Source organism: Desmodus rotundus, chromosome 1 (assembly GCF_022682495.2).
Source record: "Desmodus rotundus isolate HL8 chromosome 1, HLdesRot8A.1, whole genome shotgun sequence".
NCBI lineage: Eukaryota > Metazoa > Chordata > Mammalia > Chiroptera > Phyllostomidae > Desmodus > Desmodus rotundus.
Genome location: NC_071387.1, coordinates 71,668,785 through 71,694,629, shown reverse-complemented (window position 1 = coordinate 71,694,629; position 25,845 = coordinate 71,668,785). Strand labels below are relative to the sequence as shown.

At 37.9% G+C, this 25,845-nt stretch overlaps 1 long non-coding RNA gene across 1 annotated transcript; it reads left to right on the top strand.

The window, feature by feature from the left end:
* The first annotated feature begins 813 nt into the window (after positions 1-813).
* On the top strand, positions 814-25,140 carry LOC123479532 (uncharacterized). The gene is made up of 3 exons (XR_008425671.1): positions 814-940; positions 2,121-2,201; positions 23,794-25,140. It is a non-coding gene; the product is annotated as an uncharacterized lncRNA (long non-coding RNA).
* The last annotated feature ends 705 nt before the right edge of the window (positions 25,141-25,845 follow it).

The following is a 25,845-nucleotide window of genomic DNA, read 5'->3' as shown; positions in this document are numbered from 1 at the left end:
GGTTGGCTATCTCCATTTTGCTTAGTTCTTTTTCTAGGGTTTTGTTCTGTTCTTTCATTTGGGCCATATTTTTTTTTTGTGTCCTTGATTTTACAGCCTCCCTGTGTTTTTTCCTGTATATTAGGTAGAGCTGATTTTACTTCCTGTCTTAGTAGTATGGACTATGTAGAAAAGGCCATTTTTACAGGAAATGTTAAAGGGATTTATTTAAGAAAAAGAAGAAGATAAAAGCCACGGACATTAAAAATGCAACAAATTCACAACTATCAACAACTGAATCTAAAAATAAAATACACACTAAGAAAACAAACAAAACACGAACAGAATCATAAATATGGAGATCATTTGGAAGGTTATCAGCTGGGAGGGGGAAGGGGGAGAATGGGGAAATGGTGCAGGGATTAAGAAGCATAATTTATAGGAAAAACATAGAGAGGGGAAAGTTAAGAATAGCATAGGAAATGGAGCAGCCAAAGAACTTACATGCATGACCTATGGACATGAATTAAGGGGGGCATTGCTGAAGGTAAGGGAGATACCTGGAGGAGGTGCCAAAGTGGGAAAAATTGGGATGACTGAAATAGCAAAATCAGTAAAATATACTTAAAAATTAGAATTAAAATTTTAAAAAAAACTTCTAATTAAAAAATGAAAGTTTGAGTCTATAAAGAACTTTATTTTTCCTGAAACAACTAAGAGTTATGTATTCTCCATGCTTTTCTGAAATCTTAATGACAAAAACCAGGAAAAAAGATATAACAATTTACTCAATGACTAGTTAAGGTCTTTCACCTATTTCTTTTCTTATTGTCTGGCAAATCTCCCACCTCTCTGGAGCATACATACCGCAGTAGAATCAGAACATAGATTTTTACTCTGAGCTTTGGGCAGCAAAATGAAGTGGAGAGCTGGAAATTTCCATGTGAATTCACTCCGATTGGTAAGAAGGCAAAATAAGTATGGAAATTTACTTTAAAATATAAATTTTAATGCAATGGATATGTTAGTTTAGCACATTTTTATTTATTTAATATTTTATTTGGATATTTAAGGAATATATTTATAATAGAAACAGAGTTAAGGGTTTTTCCTATGACTCCAAAACCCAGCTGTAAATTATAGCCTCTTGGGCAGGTTATTTTTAAATGTGACGTTTTAGACTACTCCTGAGAGTCTGACTTAGTAGATTTTGTGTGGGGCCCACAAGTCTGTATTTTGGAATTTCTTCTTGAATGGCTTCTATCCATAGAAAGTTTGAGGAACTATAGAGAGAAATGCAAAAATCAGTGTGCAATTTCCTTCTTTAAGGCTTTTTTTATGCATAAAAAAATTATGCTAAAAGTTTTTGACTGAGCTGTCCATCCAGTTTGAATAGGTCACTTCCAATCAAAACAAAGAAAAAGCAATTATACAATCTGAGTATCAAATATGAAGCAGTTGTCAAACTTCACCGGAAGCTTTCACAATCAGCTGTCCACATAGGGACTGTCTGAAACCTGGAGAGAGAATTTTTGTCTTTGTTTAGTTAATCTGATCAGACTTCACAGGATTGTTTTTGTTAGATCATATATTTAGAGTAAATATGAATGTGTTATAATAATATATTTTATGTAATTATATGTACAGAATAAATATCCCTGGGGGGAGGGGTGGGGAAAGTTGCAGGTGTGCTGCATAAAGAGAGCTGCACTGGCTCCTCCAGGTCTCAGGGGAAGATCTCAATTAAATAATTTATAGAATATTTAATTTCCCCCAAGATTTCTTTTCACAGACCTTTTACAACTTTCCTAGTCCCTTTTAAGTTACCCCTTCCAAATTCATTCAGAAATAACCAATTTTAGAACAACTCATTTTCTTCCTTTTCCTTCAAAAAGTATCTCCACACCTTATACCTTCTATTAACACAACCTCCACTGGTAAACACACTCACACTTTCAAGACATGTACTTCTAATAAAATATAAGACATTTACTAATACCTCTAAATCTATTTTCTAGCTTTCTGTAATAAAAAGCCAGAAGTAGGTGAACTTAAGACTTGTCTAGCAATCAGTGTTTAACAGCTAGAATAAATTAATTTGATCTACTTAGATGACTAAGTTTTTTCCCCTCTCCAATCAGGAATACCTCCTGGAAACCTGTATTTTAAAAGGTGGCCCAGACAAGGGTTCTTGAAGAAGACCAGGTGTTTTCATCTCTAAGGTACAGGGAAAGAAATATAAGTTCCCCCTAGAAGGATGCTCGTTCAAAAAGCCTACTATCTATAAGATTTTCAAGCTGAATAAGGGAGGTTTTGGGAAGGAAAAGGATTTGGTGGGCTTTGAATTGTTTCAGGAGCCATACCTCTGGCCCCTTAAAAACTTCATTTATAGAACAAGGACAGCTTTTTTTCTTTTTCTTTTATTTTCTTTTTAATAACTCAAGGGTTGAGTTGCTACTCAGATGTTGGGCTGACAAATTGATTCACCATTTTTAGAATTTTTTCCATCTATGTATATTTTTCCTTTGTGCTCTCTAGCAATTACAGAGAGATGTAGTTTATAGGTAATATACAGCTTAGGGTCATCCCTGAGGGCTATAGAGGCCTGGATATATGGAACCTATACCTACTTCATCTGGGAATGGCAAAACATATTTAGCTGCAACACAATATTGAAATTATTGGTGCCATTAACTGGCCAAACCTTTCCACTGACTACTTTATATTGGGGCCAGACCATGTTGCAAAAGATCTTTTTCTTGAGAGACTCAGGGTCAAATTTCTCCCAGTGGGCGAGTATGTACCCCAAAGGGGTATCTTGAGGCACTGGGGACTGGTTCCCCATCTATGGAGATACAGACAAGCTCTGAGCTGAGAGTTAGAAGATTCCTGCTAGCCTCTGGGCTGTCTTGGGCTGTCCTGTGATCTTTGAGACACAGTGGGGCAGGTACTCTATCACCCAGGAACTACCCAGGGTGTGGAGTGCATACCACATGCCCCAAGGGTAGACTTACCAGTGATCCCCTTGATGGCCAGTTATGGGGAGGATGGACTTACTCCACTCAGGTAAGTGGACTCCACAGGGATACCCTGAGGTGTAGAGTGTTACCATGTCCTCTGAGGGCAGACTTACCAACAATCACAGGGATGGTGTGTAACAGTGGAAAATTGTAACAGCGAGGAATTGTAACCTACCGCCATCATTCCTTTGACACTGTTTCTGTCAATGCTTGCTCTGATTAATACATAGCTTGTAGATAAGCAGTAGGTTTATATAGGAATCCTAGGAACTAACTTCAAAAGATACAGACTCTGTTATTCAAGCATCCCAATTCTGAGAGATTTGCTGACCTTTGACCACGGAGCCAGAATGAAGTAAAGCTAGGATGACTAAACCAGGTTGCTGCACACTGGACCATCACTTGCCTTATCGGAATGGACTGTGCTCGTCTGCACATAGAGTACTTTTCAACCTCCCCCCTTGATCTCTTTGTTCTCTTTCCCCTCTCCCTTTTTATGAAAATCTCTGCCTGCACTGAGATGTTAAGATGGGCTCTAAGAAAAGAGGCCCCCATCTTCCAGATGGCTGGCATCTGAATAAACCACTTTCCTTTACATTAGTGCCTGACTCTCGAGTATCGGTTTTCAAAGTGACCTGTATTCAGTTACAGCTGAGCACTGCTTAGCTGTACTAACTTCACACAGACAGGTGGACTCTACTCTGCACAAAGGCCATCCCAAGTGAGGTATCCCTGCCTGCTGACTTCCGTAATTAGTTAACCTTATCAGAGGGCCCCTGCATAGTGTTTGTTCATACAAATGGTGCCTAATGTCTCCATTGTCTCGGATGGAATACACATTGTACAACTCTGGTATCTAGTAGTCAGGTAAGTGACCTGTTTCCCTGCTTTTCATGTTTCCAAGAGCCCTGGTCCTTTTGGAAGCTTAGGAGAGAGAGATGCTACTCCCCGAAGGGAAGGGAGAGTCTCTATGAAGCCATCCCCGAGGATCTCATGGAAGTTAATAATGAAGAAAAGATGGTTAGCTAATGTTCAATCAGTCTGAGGATTAGTTTCCTTTTGTGGAGGTTCCTTTAAAAAATATTATTTTCCCAGTTGGTTCAGTATCTGATTCATTTAGTTTTAAATATATTTCACCATTCTGGAAAAGGGGACATGTGGGCATCACCGATTTCAAGAAAATCTCAAGCTATCAGGTGACATTGTCCTGGAACATTGCCTACTTGAAAGGGAACAGGTTCTGATTTAAAAACACATTGGTTGATTAGATATCCCTGCCTTTTGTGCAAAAGCTTTACTCCAAGGGAGGAGGCAACTCATTGGGTGTGGTGAATAGATAAAGTAGCCCCTGCATTTACAGGGCTTTAGTAGCTTCCCCTTTTATGACAATCTTAATAGCTCCTAAGCCATTAGTAAGGAGAAGGGGAAATGCCCTTTCATAGTCCTTGGAGCAACCCTATGCCTGCTTCTGTTTTTCTCTTTGTAAATGTCCTTTTAGTATTCTATAACACTTCTAAAGATGACCTGGTCCTCCACAATAAAAGCAGACCCCTCTCTAAGAGTTTCCCAGCAGACCCCATTTAGAAATTCTGTTGTTTTGCTCCCAGAAATTAGTAGGTATATTAATTGGATTAGGTTAAGATCACCAGGATCACATGTTCTAACAATTAAATCAAATTTCTTTGTGAACCCATCAAGGTCCTAGAGAAAGTACATTCAGCCCTTGGAAGGGAACTGCGAGGCTGATGTGGTCTCCGGTGAAAATGAGTTTGACACCCCTGGCTTAAAGGCTATTCTTTGACCCTTTTGTTCATTCCCCTCCTAATAGGGGTCTAGCCCACGTGACTAGGGACATAACAGAGGAGGAATGGTCAAGGGAGGTTCCCAGCCACATGACCAGTGTTATGAAAGGTCAGGGGTTTTAAACAGTATGACCAGTGATATGGTAGGGGAGGAAAGGTTATCCTGTGGGCAAGGTCCTTGTTTTCCCAATTTTGCCATTGCTAGTCCCCTGGGCCTTTCCATTTCGGTGACCTTTCACACCTGGCTCATCGTCCTACTCTGCTCACACCTGTCTAACTGCCTACCACATTTCTCTTGCTACTTTACAGGGAAGTTAATTTAAAATCAGTACTATGAATATATGGATCTGTTTCTGTATAGCTTTTTAACTGTGAAGTTCCTCCTTTGGAGAAAGTGAAGAACCTTGGATAATGCATTGACATTTCAATCCACATGCGTTCCATGGAATGTATCATATACTAATAAGAGGATACTGTAGCTATCTAAAAATACCAACGGTTTTCACTTCATTCTCAAGTACTCTCATGTTGCCCATTCAGTATGGCTCACTTGAAGAGCAGGTGTCTGAGAAGTATTTGATCTATTTGATATTCCTGTGAGAATTCTGATTCTCATGCTGGAGACACTGAGGCAACAACACAACACACCAAGTAAATGATTCACCAGGTCCCAGGGACCCTACATTGGCTCAGTCCCTTAGATTATATCTTTAGTCTAAATTTTGATCCTTCATTCTGTCAAAAAAAACAGTGAAAAATTTTCACCTTATAAGGAAGAAAATTTGTTTAAAAAGTTTTACTGCAAAAAAAAAAAATGAAATCCCCAGGTCTCTAAGGGAGATAGGACATTTATGAAGAGCTTGTGAGCATTGGAATGTTTGGGAGAACGTGTGGGCCTTTAATATTGAGAGAGACTTAGATAAATATGGAAGGGAAAGATGGGAAAGAAAGTCAATGGAAGATTAACAGTATAAATACAAGCACAGAAATGTTATAGCCCTTGAAATTAAATATTTAGAGACAAATCTCTTTGGGCAACCATAGGTTTTATGATAGGAAAAGTAATAAATAAGTCTGGAAAGGGAGATTAGGACCAGAAAATGAGCAAAAGATGTGAATGGACAATTCCTAGAACAAATTGAAAATACCAATTAACATATGGTAAAATGTATGAAGTCATGTAGTTATATATTAGTCATACATATACTGTATATATTTAGTACACATATATAATTTATGTATGTATTATATATTTTATATATGAAATATTCATATACATGAAATATATATATTTTAAAAGGTAACTCTTCTGTTGGAAGACCTTCGTAACTATAAGGAAAGTGGAGATTTATTCACAACAGGGCGTGCTTCAGAGGGTTAACCATGGGCCCCAGTTCATCCTGGCACAGCCCTGCAAAGAATACTCAAGGCCATGAATTCTACATATTGGAGTAGATCTGGAGAAAAAGATATTTTAGAGTTCAGAGGTTTCCTCCACATGCTGTTTTTCTAGAGTTTCCACTTAATATCAACTCAATAGCAATATCTCATTTTAATATCAATATGTATTTAATATCTAATTTAATATTAATTTTGAATTTCACTTTTAAAAACAGGATATTTCTTGCCTCTTCTATATTTAGTAGAATAGAAAAAAATGGATGTTCAATCTCAAATCATGTGAAGTCTATCTAGAAGGTATCCAGCCATGTAATATGAAAAATAAAGACATTTATTGAAGATATGAGATACAAGAAACATTGTACACAGGACAATGATGCCTCAGTCCCCATCACAGTAGGCACCTTGGGCCGTCACACAATTCTCCCAATCACCATCAGCTGCCCCATTATATTTTCCTGAATCTCATGGATGGTCTGAAACCTCTTCCCTTGCAAAGGTGATATTAGTTTTGGGAAAAGCCAGAAGTCACAGCATGACAAATGTGGGCTGTAATTTGATGTTTCAATAAAAAACTCTGCATGAGACGTGTTGCGTGAGCAGGGCTTTGTTGTGATGAAGCTGCCCACAGCTGCAGCCTTCTGAATCATCTAAATAGCTTCCATGGAGGGATGTTCAAGCTTAACCCAAACTCTGATGAAGATTCGTTGCTCTACCAGCTCAGTCATTTTGAATGCGACAGCCACACCCTACACGGGCTCAGTCAACGGCATCTGCCACCCCCACTGACTTAGTATGGTGAAGCCGTCATTGTTCACGCATGCACATTCCAGTCCCCTCTCCTTGGCTACCAGGTTACCCTGATGTCAGGCAAAGTGTTCTCTTATATTAACAATGGCTAAACTTTTTCTGGACAAACCTCATATACTATCCCACTGTAACTTTTTAGTCATTTTGAATTTTTAAAACTTTCTTCCTTTTGTATTTTTTTTTCTCCTGGGTCCTCTGTTCTCACTGATCCCAGGAGAGGCGCGTAACAAAATTCATGTCAAACAACCTCAAGATTTCCTAAACCTGGCAGGAACTTTGTTTCAAAGTTTCAGCTTGTCTCACAGGAAGTTGCCTTTGTAAACAGTTCATTCATTCATTGCAGGACCAGGAGGGCCAAAACTGAGTGAAAGAAATTTCTGTTGCTAGAGAAAAAGAATGTAAGCTCTATAAGAAAAGTTAAAACAAAAAGAAAAAAAAAAAAACAACTCTTTGGCTCACTACTGCATAAGGAAGCTACACCAACGCCCAGCTAATAGTGGACACTCAATAAATTTTCAATAAAATAAAATTAAAATTTTGAAAAACTGAGAAAAAATAGGATTACTAGCTTGGATTGGGGCTTAAGCAAAACAGGCTGTATTGAGGTCACCACATTCTGGTCTTGGTGGGCGGGTGGGATGAGCCTTTGAAAAATGATCAGATAGCTTTAGGAAGAAATTCGTCTTCCAAATGAAGGATCTAGTAAGACAGTATTTTTAAAAATTGTGATAGAGTAGACATAATATAAAATTTACCATTTTAACTGTGTTCACGTGCACATCTGCACTTTTGTGCAACCATTGCCACTACCCATCTCCACAACTCCTTCTTCTGAAACTGGAACTCTGTACCCATCAACCAAGTCCCCATGCCACCCTTCCCCTGTCTATGGGAGCCAATATTCTATTTTCTGTCTCTATAAATTTAAGTATTCTACCTAGCTCATATAAGTGGATTCATGCAATACTTGTCCTTTTGTTACTGGCTTTTTCACTTGATAAAACATTTGTTCTTAAACCTAGATCGGGTATATACAACATGTAATTTGTACCAATGAAGAGTAGATTAACATTTTTATAAACAGAACCTCTTAGTCCCTTGTTAGAGTTTTCTTCTTCCTTTTAATCAGGCCTGAGTTAAGTGAGGACCATAACTGGAACTTCTTTATTGTAGTTTATGATGAATGCCTAGTTTCTAGGAAGGGACATGAAACTTGAGGCACAGTGATAGCTCACAGCCTGAGGGTGATATTTGTAATATTTGTATATTGGTACTACGAAAATAGGCACAATGGATGTTTGTAATGTCAAAAAATTGTTTATCCTGTTTCAGGGTGGAAAGTTTGTCAGATGTACTGACCTTATGGAGTATTTTCCAATAAGAAAAAGTTACTCACACTTCTTGGTAGCACTAATGTAAATTTAATTGCTTGGTGTATCTGTAGTATAATTTTTCTTCCCTGTAAAGGTAGACCAACACATTAGACAGATTAAGAATCTCATTTTAATTGGAGCCACAAAATATCATTAATTATATCCCCACAGGAATCCCTCTGGATTGAACTACATGTATTGAACTCATAGAAGATTAAACAGCATAATCCTTTTACTTCTCTAAAAGAGTATAGCATATTTTCTTTTTTCAGTTATGGTCTTTAAAATGCACACTTACATCATTTTTTCTAGCTGACTATAAGATTTGTAAAGCATATGATCTCACCTATAAGTGGAACTCAACAAAACAAACAAACAAGCAAAACATAACCAAAGAAGTTGAAATAAAGAACAAACTGATAGTAACCAGAGGGGAGCAGGGAGAGGTATAATGGGAGAAAGAAGGGGAAGGGTCATCAAGGAACATGTATAAAGGACACATGGACAAAGCCAAAGGGGGGTAGAATTGAGGGTGGGAGGTGGGGGTGGGTGGAGTGGGGGGAATTATGGTGGGAAAATGGTGACAACTGTACTTGAACAACAATAAAAAACTATAAAAAAAGATTTGTAAATCTTTTTCATAAAAAATATGTCTTTTCAAATTTGTATTCCATCAGTAATACTAATACTATTAATAGACCATACAATACCTTATCCCCCAAATCAAGATACTCTGTGGTAGATTCTCATTTTCTATTTTTTGATGGGAAAAAATTATAACCGGGTTATCTTTATATGTCAAGTCACTTTACAAAGAATCCTCATGTAGACTATAGTAAAAGGATTTCAGAGTCCCATTGGAGAAATTAACTTGTCCAATTGTGTTCTTTCTAGCAAAATTGTGCTCATAATACAGTATCCCAACTTCCCAAGTGTGCTTTGAAACATTTTTACTGTAGGTAAATTCAAAATATAATTTTACCTTTCTTTATAGCTCCATTTGCTCTCTGGTGATCAATATGAAGTTAAGGCAATTCTTTGTAGTTCTTTTAAAGTTTATGTGATTTTCTCTAGAAAGAGTTAGATGTGTCAATAACTGTTGCCTATCAAAAATTTTTTATTATAAATTGTAAGACAGTTTCTTCTATAGAACTACCCATCCGATGCTGCTTGCCTGTGGAAGGTAAATGTCCAGATTTGCTCGATGTGGTCAATAAAGCTGTTGAGGACCTTTACAGAACCCGTCATACTCTTCTGTGTGGGTTCTCCATCAACTGAGAAACAGATAAGACTCAGGTACCAAATATAATCTCCTTTCCATTCCCCACTTTGAAAATCTGTAGGGAAAGAAATGACTTAGATGGTTGATCAGAATTGCCTTTTTATTTCTTTTCATCCGAGAATCATCCTGTTACTGAGCAGAGAAATCCTGCTTCCAACCTCTGGACCTCCACCTATTACTTGGAGATCAGAAAACAGAACATGGTTATTCAGAGTAGATAGGGTGAGAAAGAGCTGGGTTGGATAACTCAACACATTAAACCTGCCTTCAAATCCAGGCAGGAATCCACTATAGACCACTATAGAATCCACTATAGACCAGTGGATCCTAGACTCTTGCCCTCTCAACAATCAGGTAAAGGGGTTAGCCAAGGGTCAGGTACAAAGTGAGTTAGCTAAAAAGAGATATTCTCCAATACTTCCAAGAAAGTAGCACTTGCTATTTTATGTACCAGCCACAATTCAGGACAAGGGAAATGATGGCGCTCCTTGAAGGGAGGCCATCAATAAGCTTGTCTTTTGTTTGCTTCTCTTGTTAACTTCTATTGTTTCTTGTCCCTCAATATCATCTACATTTGGGTATGAAATATCTCCAGCACGTGTACATTTCCCTCTGCTTTGCACTCTGTACTCTGTCATTCTTTGCCCGATACACTGGTTATTACTTGTCCTTTAGGACCCAAGCACAGTCTCTCCATTAAGCCTTTCTTGACTCCTCCAGATAGACATGACTCAACTTTATGTCCTCCTGGTTCCTTATGTGTATTTCACTACACTCACTAAAATGTGCTGCAAGTGTTTTTTAAATGTCTGTCTCCCTAAATATATTCTGAAAGCATAGGAGATACCTGGTATATAATGTGTTTGTAAATAAATGAATTAATGAATGAACAAATAATTAGTAAGAAACCAAAAGTCCAGGGTTCTAATACTAGTTTTGCCAGTAACTGTCTTATACCCAGTCTTTTATTTAATAAATATTTAAATATCTATTATATAACATTTTATAAAATATTTTATTGATTATGCTATTACAGTTGTCCCATTTTCCCCCCTTTATTCTCCACCCTGCACACCCCATCCCACCCACATCCCCCCCCCATAGTTCATGTCCATGGGTCATACATATAAGTTCTTTGGCTTCTACATTTCCTACACTATTCTTTACCTCCACTTGTCTATTTTCTACCTACCATTTATGCTACTTATTTCCTGTACCTTTTTCCCCTCCCTCCCTCCCACTCCCCCACTGATAACCCTCCACGTGATCTCCATTTCTGTGGTTCTGTTCCTGTTCCAGTTGTTTGCTTAGTTTGTTTTTGTTTTCGTTTTAGGTTCAGTTGTTAATAACTGTGAGTTTGTTGTCATTTTACTGTTGATATTTTTGATCTTCTTTTTCTTAGATAAGTCCCTATAACATTTCATTAAATAAGGGCTGGGTGATGAGGAACTCCTTTAACTTGACCTTATCTGGGAAGCACTTTATTTGCCCTTCCATTCTAAATGATAGCTTTGCTGGATAGAGGAATCTTGGATGTAGGTCCTTGCCTTTTGTGACTTCAAATACTACTTTCCAGCCCCTTCTTGCCTGCAAGGTTTCTTTTGAGAAATCAGCTGATAGTCTTATGGTAACTCCTTTGTAGGTAACTGTGTCCTTATCTCTTTCTGCTTTTAAGATTCTCTCCTTCTCTTTAATCTTGGCTAATGTAATTATGATGTGCCTTGGTGTGTGCTTCCTTGGGTCCAACTTCTTGGGGACTCTCTGAGCTTTCTGGACTTCCTGGAGGTCTATTTCCTTTGCCATATTGGGGAAGCTGTCTTTCATTATATTTGCAAATAAGTTTTCAATTTCTTGCTCTTGTTCTTCTCCTTCTGGCACCCTTATGATTCGGATGTTGGAACATTTAAAGTTGTCCTGGAGGTTCCTAAGCCTCTCCTCCTTTTTTTTGAATTCTTATTTCTTCATTCTGTTCTAGTTGAATGTTTCTTTCTTCCTTCTGGTCCAAATTGTTGATTTCGGTCTCAGGTTCCTTCCCATCACTGTTGGTTCCCTGTACATTTTCCTTTATTTCACTTATCATAGCCTTTAGTTTTTCGTCTATTTTGTGACCATACCCAACCAATTCTGACTTGAGTTGAGTATCCTGATTACCAGTGTTTTGAACTGTGCATCTGATAGGTTGGCTATCTTCATCACTTAGTTGTGTTTTTTTCTGGAGCTTTGATCTGTTCTTTCATTTGCACCATTTTTTTGTTTTGCTACACTTGTTACATAGTAAGGGGTGGAGCTTTAAGTAATCACCAGGGTGGGGCAACACACCTTGCTGTGTTGTGGAGCAGTATGTGGGGGAGGGGGTCCAAGAGGGAACAGTCAGCTTGTTCCCTGTTGGTCAGTTCTCTGCCAGCTTTCAGTCACTTCTGTCACTACCCAAAAGCAAATTGGGCCCTTATGGTGCTGATTTTCAGGTGGGTGGATTTGTGTACATTCTAGGACCCTCTGGGTCTCTTCAATGAGTTTTTCTCACTGCCACAACACCCACAGGGGTTTTCAGTCAGAGGTTTTGAGGCTTTATTGCACTGAGCTGGAACCCTGGGCTGCTCAGTCTCTCTAGCTCCTCATTGGTTCCTCCCATTTTATCCACATGCAAATGTGGGACCGCCCGCTCTTCCAGTGGCTGTCTTGTCCACTCCAACAGCCACCACCCACCACCCACCAAGGTCCTCCAGCTGCTGCCTTGCTGTGAGTCATCTCCACTCTGGCTGCCCCTCTCCACCCCTCTTACCGGTCTGGATGAATGTTTCTTTTTTAACTCCTTGGTTGTTAGACTGCCATACAGTTGGATTTTCTGGCAGTTCTGATTTTGTTTTGTTTTGTTTTTAAATTTGTTGTCCTTCTTTTGGTTGTGGGAGGAGGCACAGTGTGTCTACCCACACCTCCATCTTGGCCAGAAGTCCTCACAACCTGCCCTTTTCTTCTCAGCTAATCTATGTTACTATTTTCTTGCATATACACAAATCCATCCTTCCATCCATTTTTCTTACTTCTTTTAACCTTCTTCAGGCTATCTTATTAGCATATTCTTACTTCTTATTTCCTTTATCTTCCTTATTTTTAGAGTTAAAAAATATGTACATTATGACTTATACACAAAAAACAATGCTACAAGTAGATAGAGCTATACCAAATATGCACAATGCCTTATGTTTCAAAGTGAAATAAGATAACTAAAGCCAGCCTCATGACTTCCCAGCAGTCCCCTCTAGATTCTCCATCAACACCTCCATCTAGTCCCTCATCCTCTTTTAATTAAAACTGTTCCTTTATAAGCAGCAGTACTCAAGAGAAATAAACCACTATTTTTTATTCAAGTTTATAGGTTTTTCTGTTTTGTTACATTATTAGTTGCAAGAGAATTATTTTTCTGCAGCAAATGTGCTGAGTTTCAGCTTTATTATGGGCTAAATAAGCTTTTATGTGTTGGCCATGGGATCCACCCCACCACCATTAATAACACTGTTTTTATGGGAAAAAATGCTGTGGTTTCCACACAGTCAATTTTCAAATGAACTGCTGGAACATCACATGTTTGTCAGTTGGGAACTGCCTTTAGAAATCTGAATCTGCCCCTGCTGGTCCTGGATCTGTAATGAGAATTCAGTAGGTTTGGCTGAGAACTGCCAACCTGAGCTCAGAGATGTGGTCTCTCTTTCTTCCCTCAGTATATCATGTCAAAGCTGCTGACCCAAACAGGAGTCTACATACTCTTTAAAAATGACTTTTACATCTGTAATATGGACTTGGATATATAGATTTTACTTCTAGTCTTTTAGTAAATAAATATTTTACACAGAGAAGCCCAATTCAATTTCTTTTTTTAAAAAATTCATTTATTGATTTGAGAGAAAGAGAGATCATTTTGTTGTTTCACTTATTTATACCATTGGTTGATTCTTTTATCTGTCCTGACTAGGGATTGACAACCTTGATATATCAGCATGATGCTCTGATGAAATGAGCTTCCTAGCCAGGGCCTCAACTTCATCTTTTTTAATTCTCCAACATCCCTAGGAACTTAATTGGCATAGTCTCTTACTCATAGTCTCTTTGTGAGTATGTGTACTTTGTTTTTGTTTCTCCTTTTTGGTTCATCACTTTAATTCCTGCCCATAGTCATGTATTTCAAAATTATTCAATGATGTTTCTTAGAAAGAGTCACAAATAGGTTTTAACTCAGTTGCTCAATTTATTAATATATATGCAGGTATGTAAATGAAAAAGTTATAATAAATTGACCCACTTGCATTGACACAGGCATTTAGAATATTTTTGTGGCATAGGAAACATATTGTAGGCAGGCAAGTGTTGGAACAAAAAGGAACATAAGAAAGATGCTTAGCAATAATCTATGTGGAAGATGTTATGAGGAAAGAATGGTTAGAAATGGTTGGATTCTGAAGGCAAAAATACTATAATATAGAATGTGAGAGAAGAGAGGAGTCAAGAATGATTTAGAAGTTTTTGTGTAGCCAGTTAGAAAAATCATATTGTTCAAAATTTTTATGAGTTTAAGTGGAGTTAGACTGGGTACCAAGAAGTCACTGTTGGATATGTTTAGGGATTCTTACAAGACTTCCACATGCAGATTGAGTCCAAAATTAGACATATGGATTTTAAAAATTCAGCATCAAGATCTCAAATTAGCAGAGATTCAAGACAAAGACTATCTCTATCAATGGAGAATGTACTCCTTTATGGAACATAACTAAGACCTATGGGTAGTTGTAAGTTGCTAGGCAGGGAACCCTAGCAATAGAAGAGAGGGATGCTGCACTTAGAAAAATTAAGTGACTTGGCCAAGGTTATGCACAATGGTAAAGTCAAGATCAAAGCTTAGATCTTGGCAGCCTATTCTTACCACTACAGTAAAGTGCCTCATACAATATAGCTTGTTTTTCAAGCATTTCTCCAATGAGTTCTACACTCTTTTTCAAAGCATTTTAAAATCATTTTGAACATATATGCATATCTGATCCTTTTTTTTCTCTGTGATATAATGGATTTACCGAACATTTAGTGCTATTTTCAGGAGGTTTTCCTTTCTTCCTATGTTTAACCTGTTTTCCAGATTCCCTACCAAAAATAACACACAAAGAAATACTTTGTTTTTTCACTGAGTACTAGGGACTGAAGTTTATCTCACCCAAATTCATATGTTCAAGCCCTCCCCCCAATGTGATGGTATGTGGAGATAGGGCCTTTGGGAGAGGTTTAGATGAGGTCATGAGGGTAGGCTATCACTAGGGGACTCATGCCTTTATCAAAAGAGCCTTCAGAGGGCTTATTCTTCCTCTGTCCCTTTATGCCATGCTAGGACACAGTGGAGAAGGCTGGGAAGAGAGCTGTCACTGGAACCTGACCATGCTGTACCCTGGTCTCAGACTTCCGGCCTACAGAGCTCTGAGAAAAAAAAAAAAATCTATTATTTAAGTCTCCCAGCCTATGGTACTTTGTAGTGGCAAAATGAGCTGACTAATGCTCCCAGGAAATTACATGGAATGCTTTCAGTGCTCATCTGCGCTGTGTCCTGGACTTAATTTCTTGTAGGTATTAAGCAATTAGCAGATTACGAAGCACTTCCCACATCTCCCCCTTGCTTGTTTGATCATGACAACCCTATGCTGTGGATCACAGACCATGGATGTCCTCGCTTACAAAGGACACACCTGGTCTTGGTCTCAATCTTGGTAAGTGATAAGAGTGGATGGAAATGAAACTTGACTCTTCTGATTTTACACCTCATGCTCTTTCCATGATCACAGGGTAAAGGCATCATTACCACTTGTCCATATTCAGTGACTTGGGAGAGAGGTAGCGAGCACAGTGGTTAATAACACAGCCTTTGGAGCCAGACCCTGGGCTTAAATCCTGCCTCTACTACTTTTTTATATTTGTGACTTTAGACAAGTTGTTAAAGTTTCTCTGTCTGAGTTATCTTCTTTTGAAAATGAGATGTGAATACCATGTGGATTGTGAAAATTAAAGTTATTCAATGGGAAATATCTCAAACAGTGCTCAGTATAGAGAACGCACCCTATAAACATTAGCAATAATTAATATTATTTTTCTTTTGATGCATTTCTGAGAGCTGTGTGTAGTGCCCTTACCAAGTACTGTCACAAAAAAGCAAGAAGTCACTATTTAACTTCCTCTTTCTCAGCTATTGTTTTGTTCCACATTGACAGTTACATGTTATACTTATCATCATCTATTTTATTATAACTGAAGATTAATTCTCCATAGTTCCTCTTATATACAGGCTGAGAGGTTTTAGTAATCAATTATGGTCTCTTCTAATCATCCTCATTGCGGACTGTGTGGCAAAAGGCAACTAATCTCTCTCTCAACCTTTGCCCTTTTTTCTCTCTTGATACATTTTTCTATTGCTTACCATTTAATCATCGTAAAAGTCCTTCTCTCATGAAAAAAAAAAAACACCAAATTTATCTCCCCTAGAGATCATTATATGCTATTAGTAACTTCCTACTAACTTTTACTTGACTATTTTATTCTGTGGGATATTTTCCTAAAAAATGAAATCATTTTTTCTTATTCTCATTTTTCAATTGAGCAACATGTTTTGTTTTTGTTACCTGCAACAGACTAAAGTTAGAATATTTCTAATTATGAAACTAGCCTTGGTATACTATTTTTACCCTAATCATTTTTCAAGTATGCTATGTTAGATACTTTTTTCCAGAAGGTGGAACAAGGCAGATTTCCACTTCTAGCTTTAGTAGGGTTGGATCGTTGGAATCACATTTTAGCTGTAATTCATCATATTGGAAAGTATATACATATCCCTTTTCTCTTCTGACAGTCATAAGAGTATTGGGAGGGTTAAGTGAGTTATGAATGTTACCATTCAGGAGATGTTAGAGTAGACTGAAAATCAACCCAAAATTTTTGTGGCTTAATGCAACAAAGGTTTATTTCTCATTTACACAAAGTCACTGATGGGCTTGGGTGGGCCTCTGAGGCAGCTGGTGTCCACGCAGCTGCTTGGCAGTCCAGACTCCTTGAATCCTGGAGCTTGGCCATCTGGACCACAGGCCTCTGCTTGGCTGCACGAGGGAATAGAAGGACAGGAGGACTGGCATGGCCTTTTCTCTGCCACAGCTGAGAAGTGGTACATGGCAGTTCAGGCATCTCCTGCTACTAGAAGAAGCTCCAAAATGAGGAGAGAAAAGGAAACTTTGACACACATTATGAGTTCTGCCCCAAGATGTAAACACTTGGAACAACCCTGCCCACAGCATAAGAACCTAACTTATGTTAGCTACTGTTATTATCCATAAAAAACATAATATGGTGCTAAGGAGTCAAGAACAAGGCTGTGGCCCAGGATTTCAGTGAAAGGGGACTAGGAGATTAATTTGTGTGTTTAAAACATGTTTCTCAGGAAAATGCTGTAGGTCCATCTTGGGGTTCTTATCACCTATTTGCTTTAAATTAAATTTCTCTTTCTCACTTCTACCTAAAATTTTTGTGTCATTAAAATTGCCTTTGAACCTTTCCATAATTTGCTTATCTCATCTGCAAACTGAAGATAGTTATAGCTCATTCCTCAGAGGATGAATACACTGGCTAATTGTCCTAATGTTTTATCACACATAGTAAGAACTCATTTTGGATATGCTCATGATCATCTTTATTGTTTCAGCATCTGTGTCTTGAAGGTATGACTCATTTCTTTCTCTCAAAATGCCTCCATACACTCTGATGAACCAGCTTGTATTTGTCTACATTTGAGAGGCAGCAGGGCCTGTTTCTAACATAATTGGTATTAAGCCCACAAGATTCCCACCTCATGCCTTTTCCCTCACACTGTCATTCCTCAATTCCCAGGAACAAACCTGACTTAAGTTAAGAAATATTTTATTACCTCTAGCCCTGGTTTCCATTCCATCCTTATTCATAATACCAATTCTGATTACTGGCACCTACCCTTTCAAAAATATACACCTCGGTGTCCCATTTCTTCATCATTCTGATGAGGCCCATTCCCCATACCAATGGCTGGATCTGGCCTCCCACTTATAGCACCTTTCACCAGTGTAGGCTCAGAAATGGCCTGTAGAAGTAATGCCATTCAAGGAGGACTTCCACAGGGGGCACGCATAAATACCATCCAGACTGAATCAGAGCTTAGTTCAAACCCTGGTTTTAACACCAATGGTTTCAGCCATCTTAGAGTAGCATTTTGATTCCTTTAATTCTCTATTTGCCCATCTATACAATGGAAATAATAATATTAAAGAGTTATTATAGTTGTGGAAATCAAATCAAATCTCGATATAGCTGAGTGACTGGGGCAATCACACAAACTTTCTGTGTCTCAGTTCCCTTATTTGTCAATGTGGGATAATAAGAGTACTTACTACATAGGATTATTGTGAGGATTAAATAATATGGTATGTGTATGTGCTTAAAAATGTGCCTGATATAGAAGAGTCACTCAGAATATATTAGTTGTTATTAGTTATTACTATATAAATCACCCACGTTTCTCTCATACAGCCACGGAAAATGATATGGGTGTTGTAACTCCAGGATCAGGCTCTGGCCCAGGGCTGCTGTTATGTTGCAATGAAGAGGATCCTGGAAAATAGTCATTTCAGGAAACTTTTTATTTGAATTTAACGATGACAGTTTGAGCTGTACCAACCAAATCCCTGTGGCTCTATTGCTAACAATGTGAAACCTCTGGCAAAATTCTTCTAAAACAGAATCAGCATCTGTGAGCCTGTCTGCCCTCTGCCCTCTGCCTGGGTGGTTGTAAGAGCCCACTCAGACCTCAGTGTGCTCACATCTGATTGAAGGAGTTGGACAGGATGATTTCTGAATTTGAAGCAGCTCTAAAATTTATTAAATTTCTAGCACATACAAGCCCGTATCTCTTTATTTGTCATACATTTTAAGAAGCAATTTCTGAAACCACAGTTTTGAAAATGTTTTAAGTAGGAAGGATTAGCTTAGATTCTTGCAAATAAATATTTATATGTATAAAAACCATGGTAGATAGAAAAAATATAGATCTATTTGTCACTATATTATTCTCTCAATTTCTATCATGCAGAGGTATTCATGAATTTCAAATTTTGGGCTTTCCTATTCTTTTCGATTTCTATAATTTTCTTTTTGTTATGTTCTATTTTCTCTTCATGAACTTCCTTTCACCTTTTTGCTTCTCTTTACATAAAACAGATGCTTTAATATAGGCATAAAGCTATATTACTTGATGAAGGTGGAGAAGAGAAGGAGAAAACAGCAGGAATTCTAACCTGCTTCACTGGCCTATTGGGAACTGTTGAAATATTATTTGGGTTGCCTCCTGAAAAAGGTGGTCTGGGACAAGGATTATTAACTGTCTGATTTTCTTTGTGATATTACCATTCAATCAGATTCTTGGAAAAAGTTTCTCTGATTATATATGTTTTTGTTTGTTTTTGTCATTGAAAGTTTTTCAAATGCTACACAAAGTCCTGGAAAATCTAAATGGGGCAGAATTGTATTACATATTTTAAAGCCCAGAACTACAATTATGCTAATGCAATTAAGCTTCATGAATATAGTATGCAAATCAAATTGTCAAAAACTATACCAAATAGAATCATTCTTGAAGATAGAACAGATTGGTTCTGAAATTCTTTTAAGGATCACTGTTTCATAAGTTCCTAAGTGGAATATCACTTTGTACAATGGAAATATACTTTAAGAACATCATCATGAATATTTAATTTGCAAATCTTTTTCCTTGGAAGTAGCACAACTTGATGTAAAAAGAACAATTATTTCTGTTGGCAATGGAAAGGTTTAACATATCAATATCTGGAAAGAGTTTAGATGTTACATCATTTTTCATTTTTATCGAGATATAATTGACATAATACTAAGTTTACAGTATACAATGTGATAAATTATGTGATTTGTTTATATGTTATGAAATGATTGTCACAGTAATATAAGTTAACACACACAGATCCATCACCTTCTATAGTTACCTATCTTTTTTTGTGTGGTGAGAACTTAAAGATTTATTCTCTTAACAACTTTCAATTATATTGTACAGTACTGTTAACTATAGCCATCATACTGTACATTACATTCCCAGAACTTATTTATCTTACAATTGGGAGTTTTTATATTCTGATTACTTTAATTCATTTTCCCCGCTGCCCTATACCTATGGTAAATACCAATCTGTTCTCTGTTTCTGTAAGTTTTTGTTTTTTTTAAGATTCCACATGTAGTGGGATCATACATAATTTGACTTTCTTTTTTTAAAATAAAACCTGTCATCTTATTTATTTACTTTTATGGTTGTTCAGTTACAGTTGTCCCGGTTTTCCCTCCATTGCTCTCCCCTGCCCTTCCCTCATGCCCGCTCCCCCAGTTCTTTGCTGACTCACTGCACTTAGGATAATGCTGTAAAGATTCATCCATGTTGTTTCCTTCTCTTTTATGGCTTGATAATGTCCCCTTATATATACCACTTTTTCTTTATTCATCTGTGTGTGGACACTTGAATTGCTTCCATGTCCTTGCTATTGTAAATAATGCTGCAGCGAATGTGGGGGCACTGACACCTCTTAGAGACAGAATTTAATTTCCTTAAGCTGTACATCCAGAAGTGGCATTGCTGGGACACACGGTAGTCCCAGTTTTCTTTTTTTTTTTTTTTTGAGGAACTTCCACACCTTTTAAAATAGTAGCTGTATCAATTTGCATTCCCACAACCATGTGAAAAAGTTCCTTTTTCTCTGTACCCTTGCCAGCACTTGTTACCTCCTATCTTTTTGATAATAGCTCTTCTAATAGATGTGATATCCTAATATAACCAGGCTTTTTCTCCAATAGGAACATAACATGATATACCACATTTATGAAAAACAGCTTAAACAGAGATGTTCTATGTGCTATTGATTTTTTCCACAAATATAATAACAAAAAAGCTGGTTTGAGATATCAAAGAGGCCTGATACCTCTCAGCAGTTAGTATATGAAGGTTATGGGGAGTCCTCTGAAGGGCTTAATGAGGAGGAAGGAGACAACAACCTAGGTGCCTTTCTGCCTCTAGTGTTGACCCACCCCTATGTCTGGTTATTTGGTGAGGCCCCTTCTCTGCTGATCACCCATTTGACCTTCCAATGTCTAATTCAGAGAAGAGGCCCAGAGCAGAAGCACAGAGGAAATAAATACAAACAGAAAGGACTTAGTTGTTTTGTGTGTGATCATCTATATGTTATGATCATAAAATTAAAACTTTATCATTTCAGAAAATGAGATGCAAACTGGAACAAAGAAAAATTAGCTCCCAAGAAATCATCCTTGATATCATTTCAATATTCTGTCCAAATTTTGTGGGGGTTTTTTAAGTGTAATGCATATATTGCTCTTATGCAATTTTGTATTGTTTTAAAATGGAAAACAATGTCCTGTATATTTCCCAAGTTTATCAACATCATTTTCAATATCAGCATACTCTTCCACTATGTGAGCTTAGCTCAGTTTGTGTAAATGCTCACCCAGCATTGGACAAAGAGCCTGAGGCCAGTACTGATGCATCCCTCTGCTTTAGCCTTGTATGTGGTGAAGCCTAAAGAAGGTAATTGAGAATCAACCTCCTCTCACTTTAATTTTTTTCCTTTTCATCAAAGTGGGATATTCTATATCTACCTATATCCATGTACATAATTACACCCTCAAAATTTTAAAGTAAAAGTAGTTTTCTAAGGACACCAAAATTATATTTGTAGTAAGTACCAATTACGCTCTCTACTAATGTTTAACAAAATTATGGATTCACTTTTGGAAGAGGAATGAACTCATTATTGATCATATTATCTGCTCAACCAAAAACCATGATTGATTGATGGCAGTGGGTGATGTTTGAATTAATTACTCTACATATTCTTAATTAAATAAATGGGTGTACTGGCACAGAGCTTACGGTGATTTATTTCTCAGATGATCATGGGTTACATACCTTGACATCGCTCCTATCCTTCCATTTTGTAATGATATTATTTTTCATGTGAGTCACATACTGGTTTGGGGTCTGCCCCCATTCACAACTGCCTGACCTTTGCAGAAAAAAGATGGTGCCTCAGCCTGGCTGGGTGGCTCGGCTGGATGGCTCAGCTGATTGGAGCATCATCCTGTGCACCAAAAGGTTGGGAGTTCAATTCTTGGTCAGGGCACATACCTAGGCTGAGGGTTCCACCCCTGGTCGGGGCGTCTGGGAGGCAACCAATTGATGTTTCTCTCTCATATTGATGTCTCTCTCTCTCTTGCTCCTCCTCCCCATTCCTGTGTTTCTAAAATCAATAAAACATATCCTCAGGTTATTATATAAAAAACCAAAAGTATGATGCCTCAAATGGTGATTCCTTTATGTGATGGAGCATCTCTTTTGTCCATAGATACCCAGAGGTCTCCATTTGATGGTTTCTATTAAAACTCTTATTTTAATTTCCTCTAGGCTATTTGTGGCTGAAAATCATAAAATTGTTTCCTTTCCAAAGGGATCAAAGTATAATGCTAAGAAGTCTAAAATCTACCTGTACCATTTTAGGCATTGGTCTTGAGTTTTGAGAGATGCAAGAGGCAGGTAACTTTAGGGGTTTTGTACTTCTTTCTCTGCATGAGACCTCCAGCCTTAATTTCTCTCCTGAACTCCTGCCTTAGATAGCTAACCGTCTGATGCCCATTCACTTTGGGTTGACCCTCTGAAACCTAACAGCCAGCTACCACAAACTGAAATTTACCATCATTTTCACCTAAACCAATGGTTGACTTGTTTTTTATTTCAGTTAGTGGCTTTATCAACCTAGGCTAAAATGCTGGGGGTCACATAGGTTACTGTACCTCCCTCACACCTTGCCTTTAATCAGCTAGAAAGGCCTGGCAATTCCATGTGATTCTCAAATCTGTCCTCTCCTCTGAATGCTCTATTTCTGACTTATCTCACCACATAATTGCATAATTTTAACAGGCTCCTAAGTAGTTTTAATATTTCCAGACTTTTCCAATTTAAACCACTAGCTCTACAATGACTTCACAAAAAGTAAATCTCATTTTTCTGGCTAAAACTCTTCAGCCCTGCCCACCATCTGTGCCACTTTTTTCCTCCAAGTGTGGTCTGTTAATCGCCTGCTTAATAATCTGCTAGGGAGGGATGTTGTAAAAAAATTCAGATTACTATCCCGACAGCTTTAGAATCACAGTCTGGGGGGGCAGAGTCCAGGGATCTGGATTATAAGCAGCTCTTAAGGTGACTTTAAGTACTGAAGTTTTGTGAATCACTGACCTACCTATAGGATAAAAGGCAAGTTTTCACCAACACCTGGTTCCTGCTAATCTCCCTCGACACATTCAGCCTTGTGCTTTTTTGCCCTGTAAATGGGGAACTTCTTTCACCTTTCTTATAGGTCACGGGCTGGCTCATACATGCTTGCTTTTTCTCAGATCTTCCTCAGTAAAGCGTCCTTTCCCAGCTTCTTTGCCTCACTAATCACAACACACAGAAGCATGATTGTCTCTTCTAACCTTGACATTCAGGATGTGGTTCTTAGACCAGGAGCTTTAACTTCACAAGTCAACTTGTTAGAAATGCAGAATCCAAGGCCCCACCCTGGAGGAACAGGGTAAGAATCTGCGTATGACAGTTCCTAGGTGATCTATAGACACTATTTCATTTGAGAAAATCTGCTTTGGGAGAGCCTACTAGATCTCTCTAGTTGGACCAAATTGTGCTTTTGCAGAGCCTGCTGTGTACACTTTGTGTATACATCTGTCTCTTCCACTAGAGTATGGGCTCCTGGAAGGCAAGAAACCTTCCTTATTATCTCTCTATTTTTAGCCCCTATTATTATCCCTGGCACATGGAGTGGCTCAACAAATGTTTGTTTGTTTAAGCTGAGCTGACCTGCAGGTCAGCCTGGAACTAAAAAGCTGGGTCTTTGATGAAATGTCCTTTTGCACAGACTGGTTGTACTTTCATTTTTGGAAGCTCTTGCTTTTGGCTGAGCTGATGCTGTTTTTGTCTCCTTTTTCTAAATGCACAGATGGTGCAGAGCGTTTGCTCACAGAGAGTGAATTGCTGCGGGATGTGGATTGCTGTGGGCCAGGCAGCTGGGCTTCCCTGTTGGTCACCAGCCAGACCCTGCTGACTGAAGCTTCCTTCAGGGACTGCGCATTCATTTTTCCTTCCAGGAGGGTCCACATTTGAGTTCAGATGTGCGTGTGCACGAGGTGTGGGAGAGCTTCTTGGTATTCAGAATGTAATCTATCTCCACACTAAGTTACTGAACTTGCTTGTGCCATTTTCAATTCAAACTCTTTAGCATGGAACTTTTCTACCTCTCAGTTCACATTTGCTACCCCTCATTTCAGCGACTGTCATGTCTTACCCCTTATTACTTGTTGTATGTATATGTCTGTTTCTTCTGTTGTATTTTGAGCAACTTGATGGCAGAGCTATGCCTTGTTGTCCATCTCTTCTACAGCACCCAAAATGTCTTGTGCAAAATAACACAAAGGACTTGTATATAGAATTGACAAATAATTGTGCTAACAGCCTGGAACTCAGGAGTCTGGGGTTTTCTGCTGGCTTCATCACTTACTGGTGGTGTGACTCCTTACCTCTCTAAGCCGAGGCTCCATATCTGTGAAATTGTGAAATGACGTTAGTAATAAAACCTATCTCCTAAATATGTGAGCATTAAATGAATCAATCTATGTAAAAGACTATCAGTTACTAAGTTTTGATGTTTTATATATTCATTTTATGTTCATATTTCCTTCATATATGGTTACAAGCTGCCAAATAAGCCACAGGTGAGAAACTTGGCATTGCTAATCCTCTATAACTATTTGATTTCAGTAGAACTCATAACTATTGCTAGAGCTGAATAGCTGTTGAAGGCAAAGCTTTGACTCAAAAACCATAAAAAATCTTTGAAGGGGAGTTTAAGATGCAGGAGGTAACTTAACCATCAGGGTATTTTGGCTGCAGTTCATGACAAATAAACCCGTTATGGGTAATTTATGTTGAAGCTGTTCCTGTCACATGGAAGAGGGTTCAGTTCGTGCAGCGCATACTTCTTTATTGCCCGATGATGCATTGAAAATCACAATGTGCGATTATCTGCCTAGTGGAAAGGTTGTTGGTCATAAAAACATCATAGAAGAAAACTCGACGATGAATATTATTTATGCCAAAGACATACATTTGTATTAGCTACACACGTCCCAGTGTGTGTGCATTAAAATCACGACAGCACTGACAACTCAAATGAGACCCAGGGAAGGGCGAGCGTCAGCATTTCTGATAAGCTGTACAAAATAGTAGTTTTGGATACAAAAATGATTTCAGCAATCCATATACCAAAGGATACTTTCCTTAGGAGCAAAGCCACATTTTCTTACATACTACTATTAACAAAGGCAAAGGTAAAGGCAAAGAAGTAAAGAATGGCCTTCTGTACCAGAAACCTCCAACTTCTTGAATTATTTCTCAGTATTTACAAAGGCACAGGAAAGCAAATTAACTCGTTCAGGCCCCATGGGTACTATTGAGTGCCTTCCTGAAGCAACAAAGCAATGGTATAAAAAAGTTGATGATACTTGCTAAGCAATAGTGTTTAGCTTGCAATTAGATGGCTTATATGAAATGTCCTTTGTAGATACAAATTTGTCTTTCTTAAACTTTAACAAAAGGTATTTTATTTTTACATAGCTTTTTCTCTTTGTTAATGTTACTTTTTTGTGGTTTTGTGTTCTTTATGCATGTAAGAGAAATTAGACCATCAGAACTTGTCCTAATATGCTTGAGTGGGTACAAGCATGACAGAGGGAGGTGGTGGTGTCATAAGAGGTAAATATCCCCTGACTTACTCTATATTATACATTCTTCATTAATCTGTCACTTTGTCTCCTATTGATACAATCTTAAATTCTGCCAATGTAGGAGATATTGCAGCTTTATAGTGGTTTAATTGCATATGTTATGGTCAATAATTAATGTTTATTAATTCATGATATATAATTATTAATTTTATAAAAATAGAATAATAAGGAAACAAAAATATAAATCAACAAAATTGAAATTTATAATA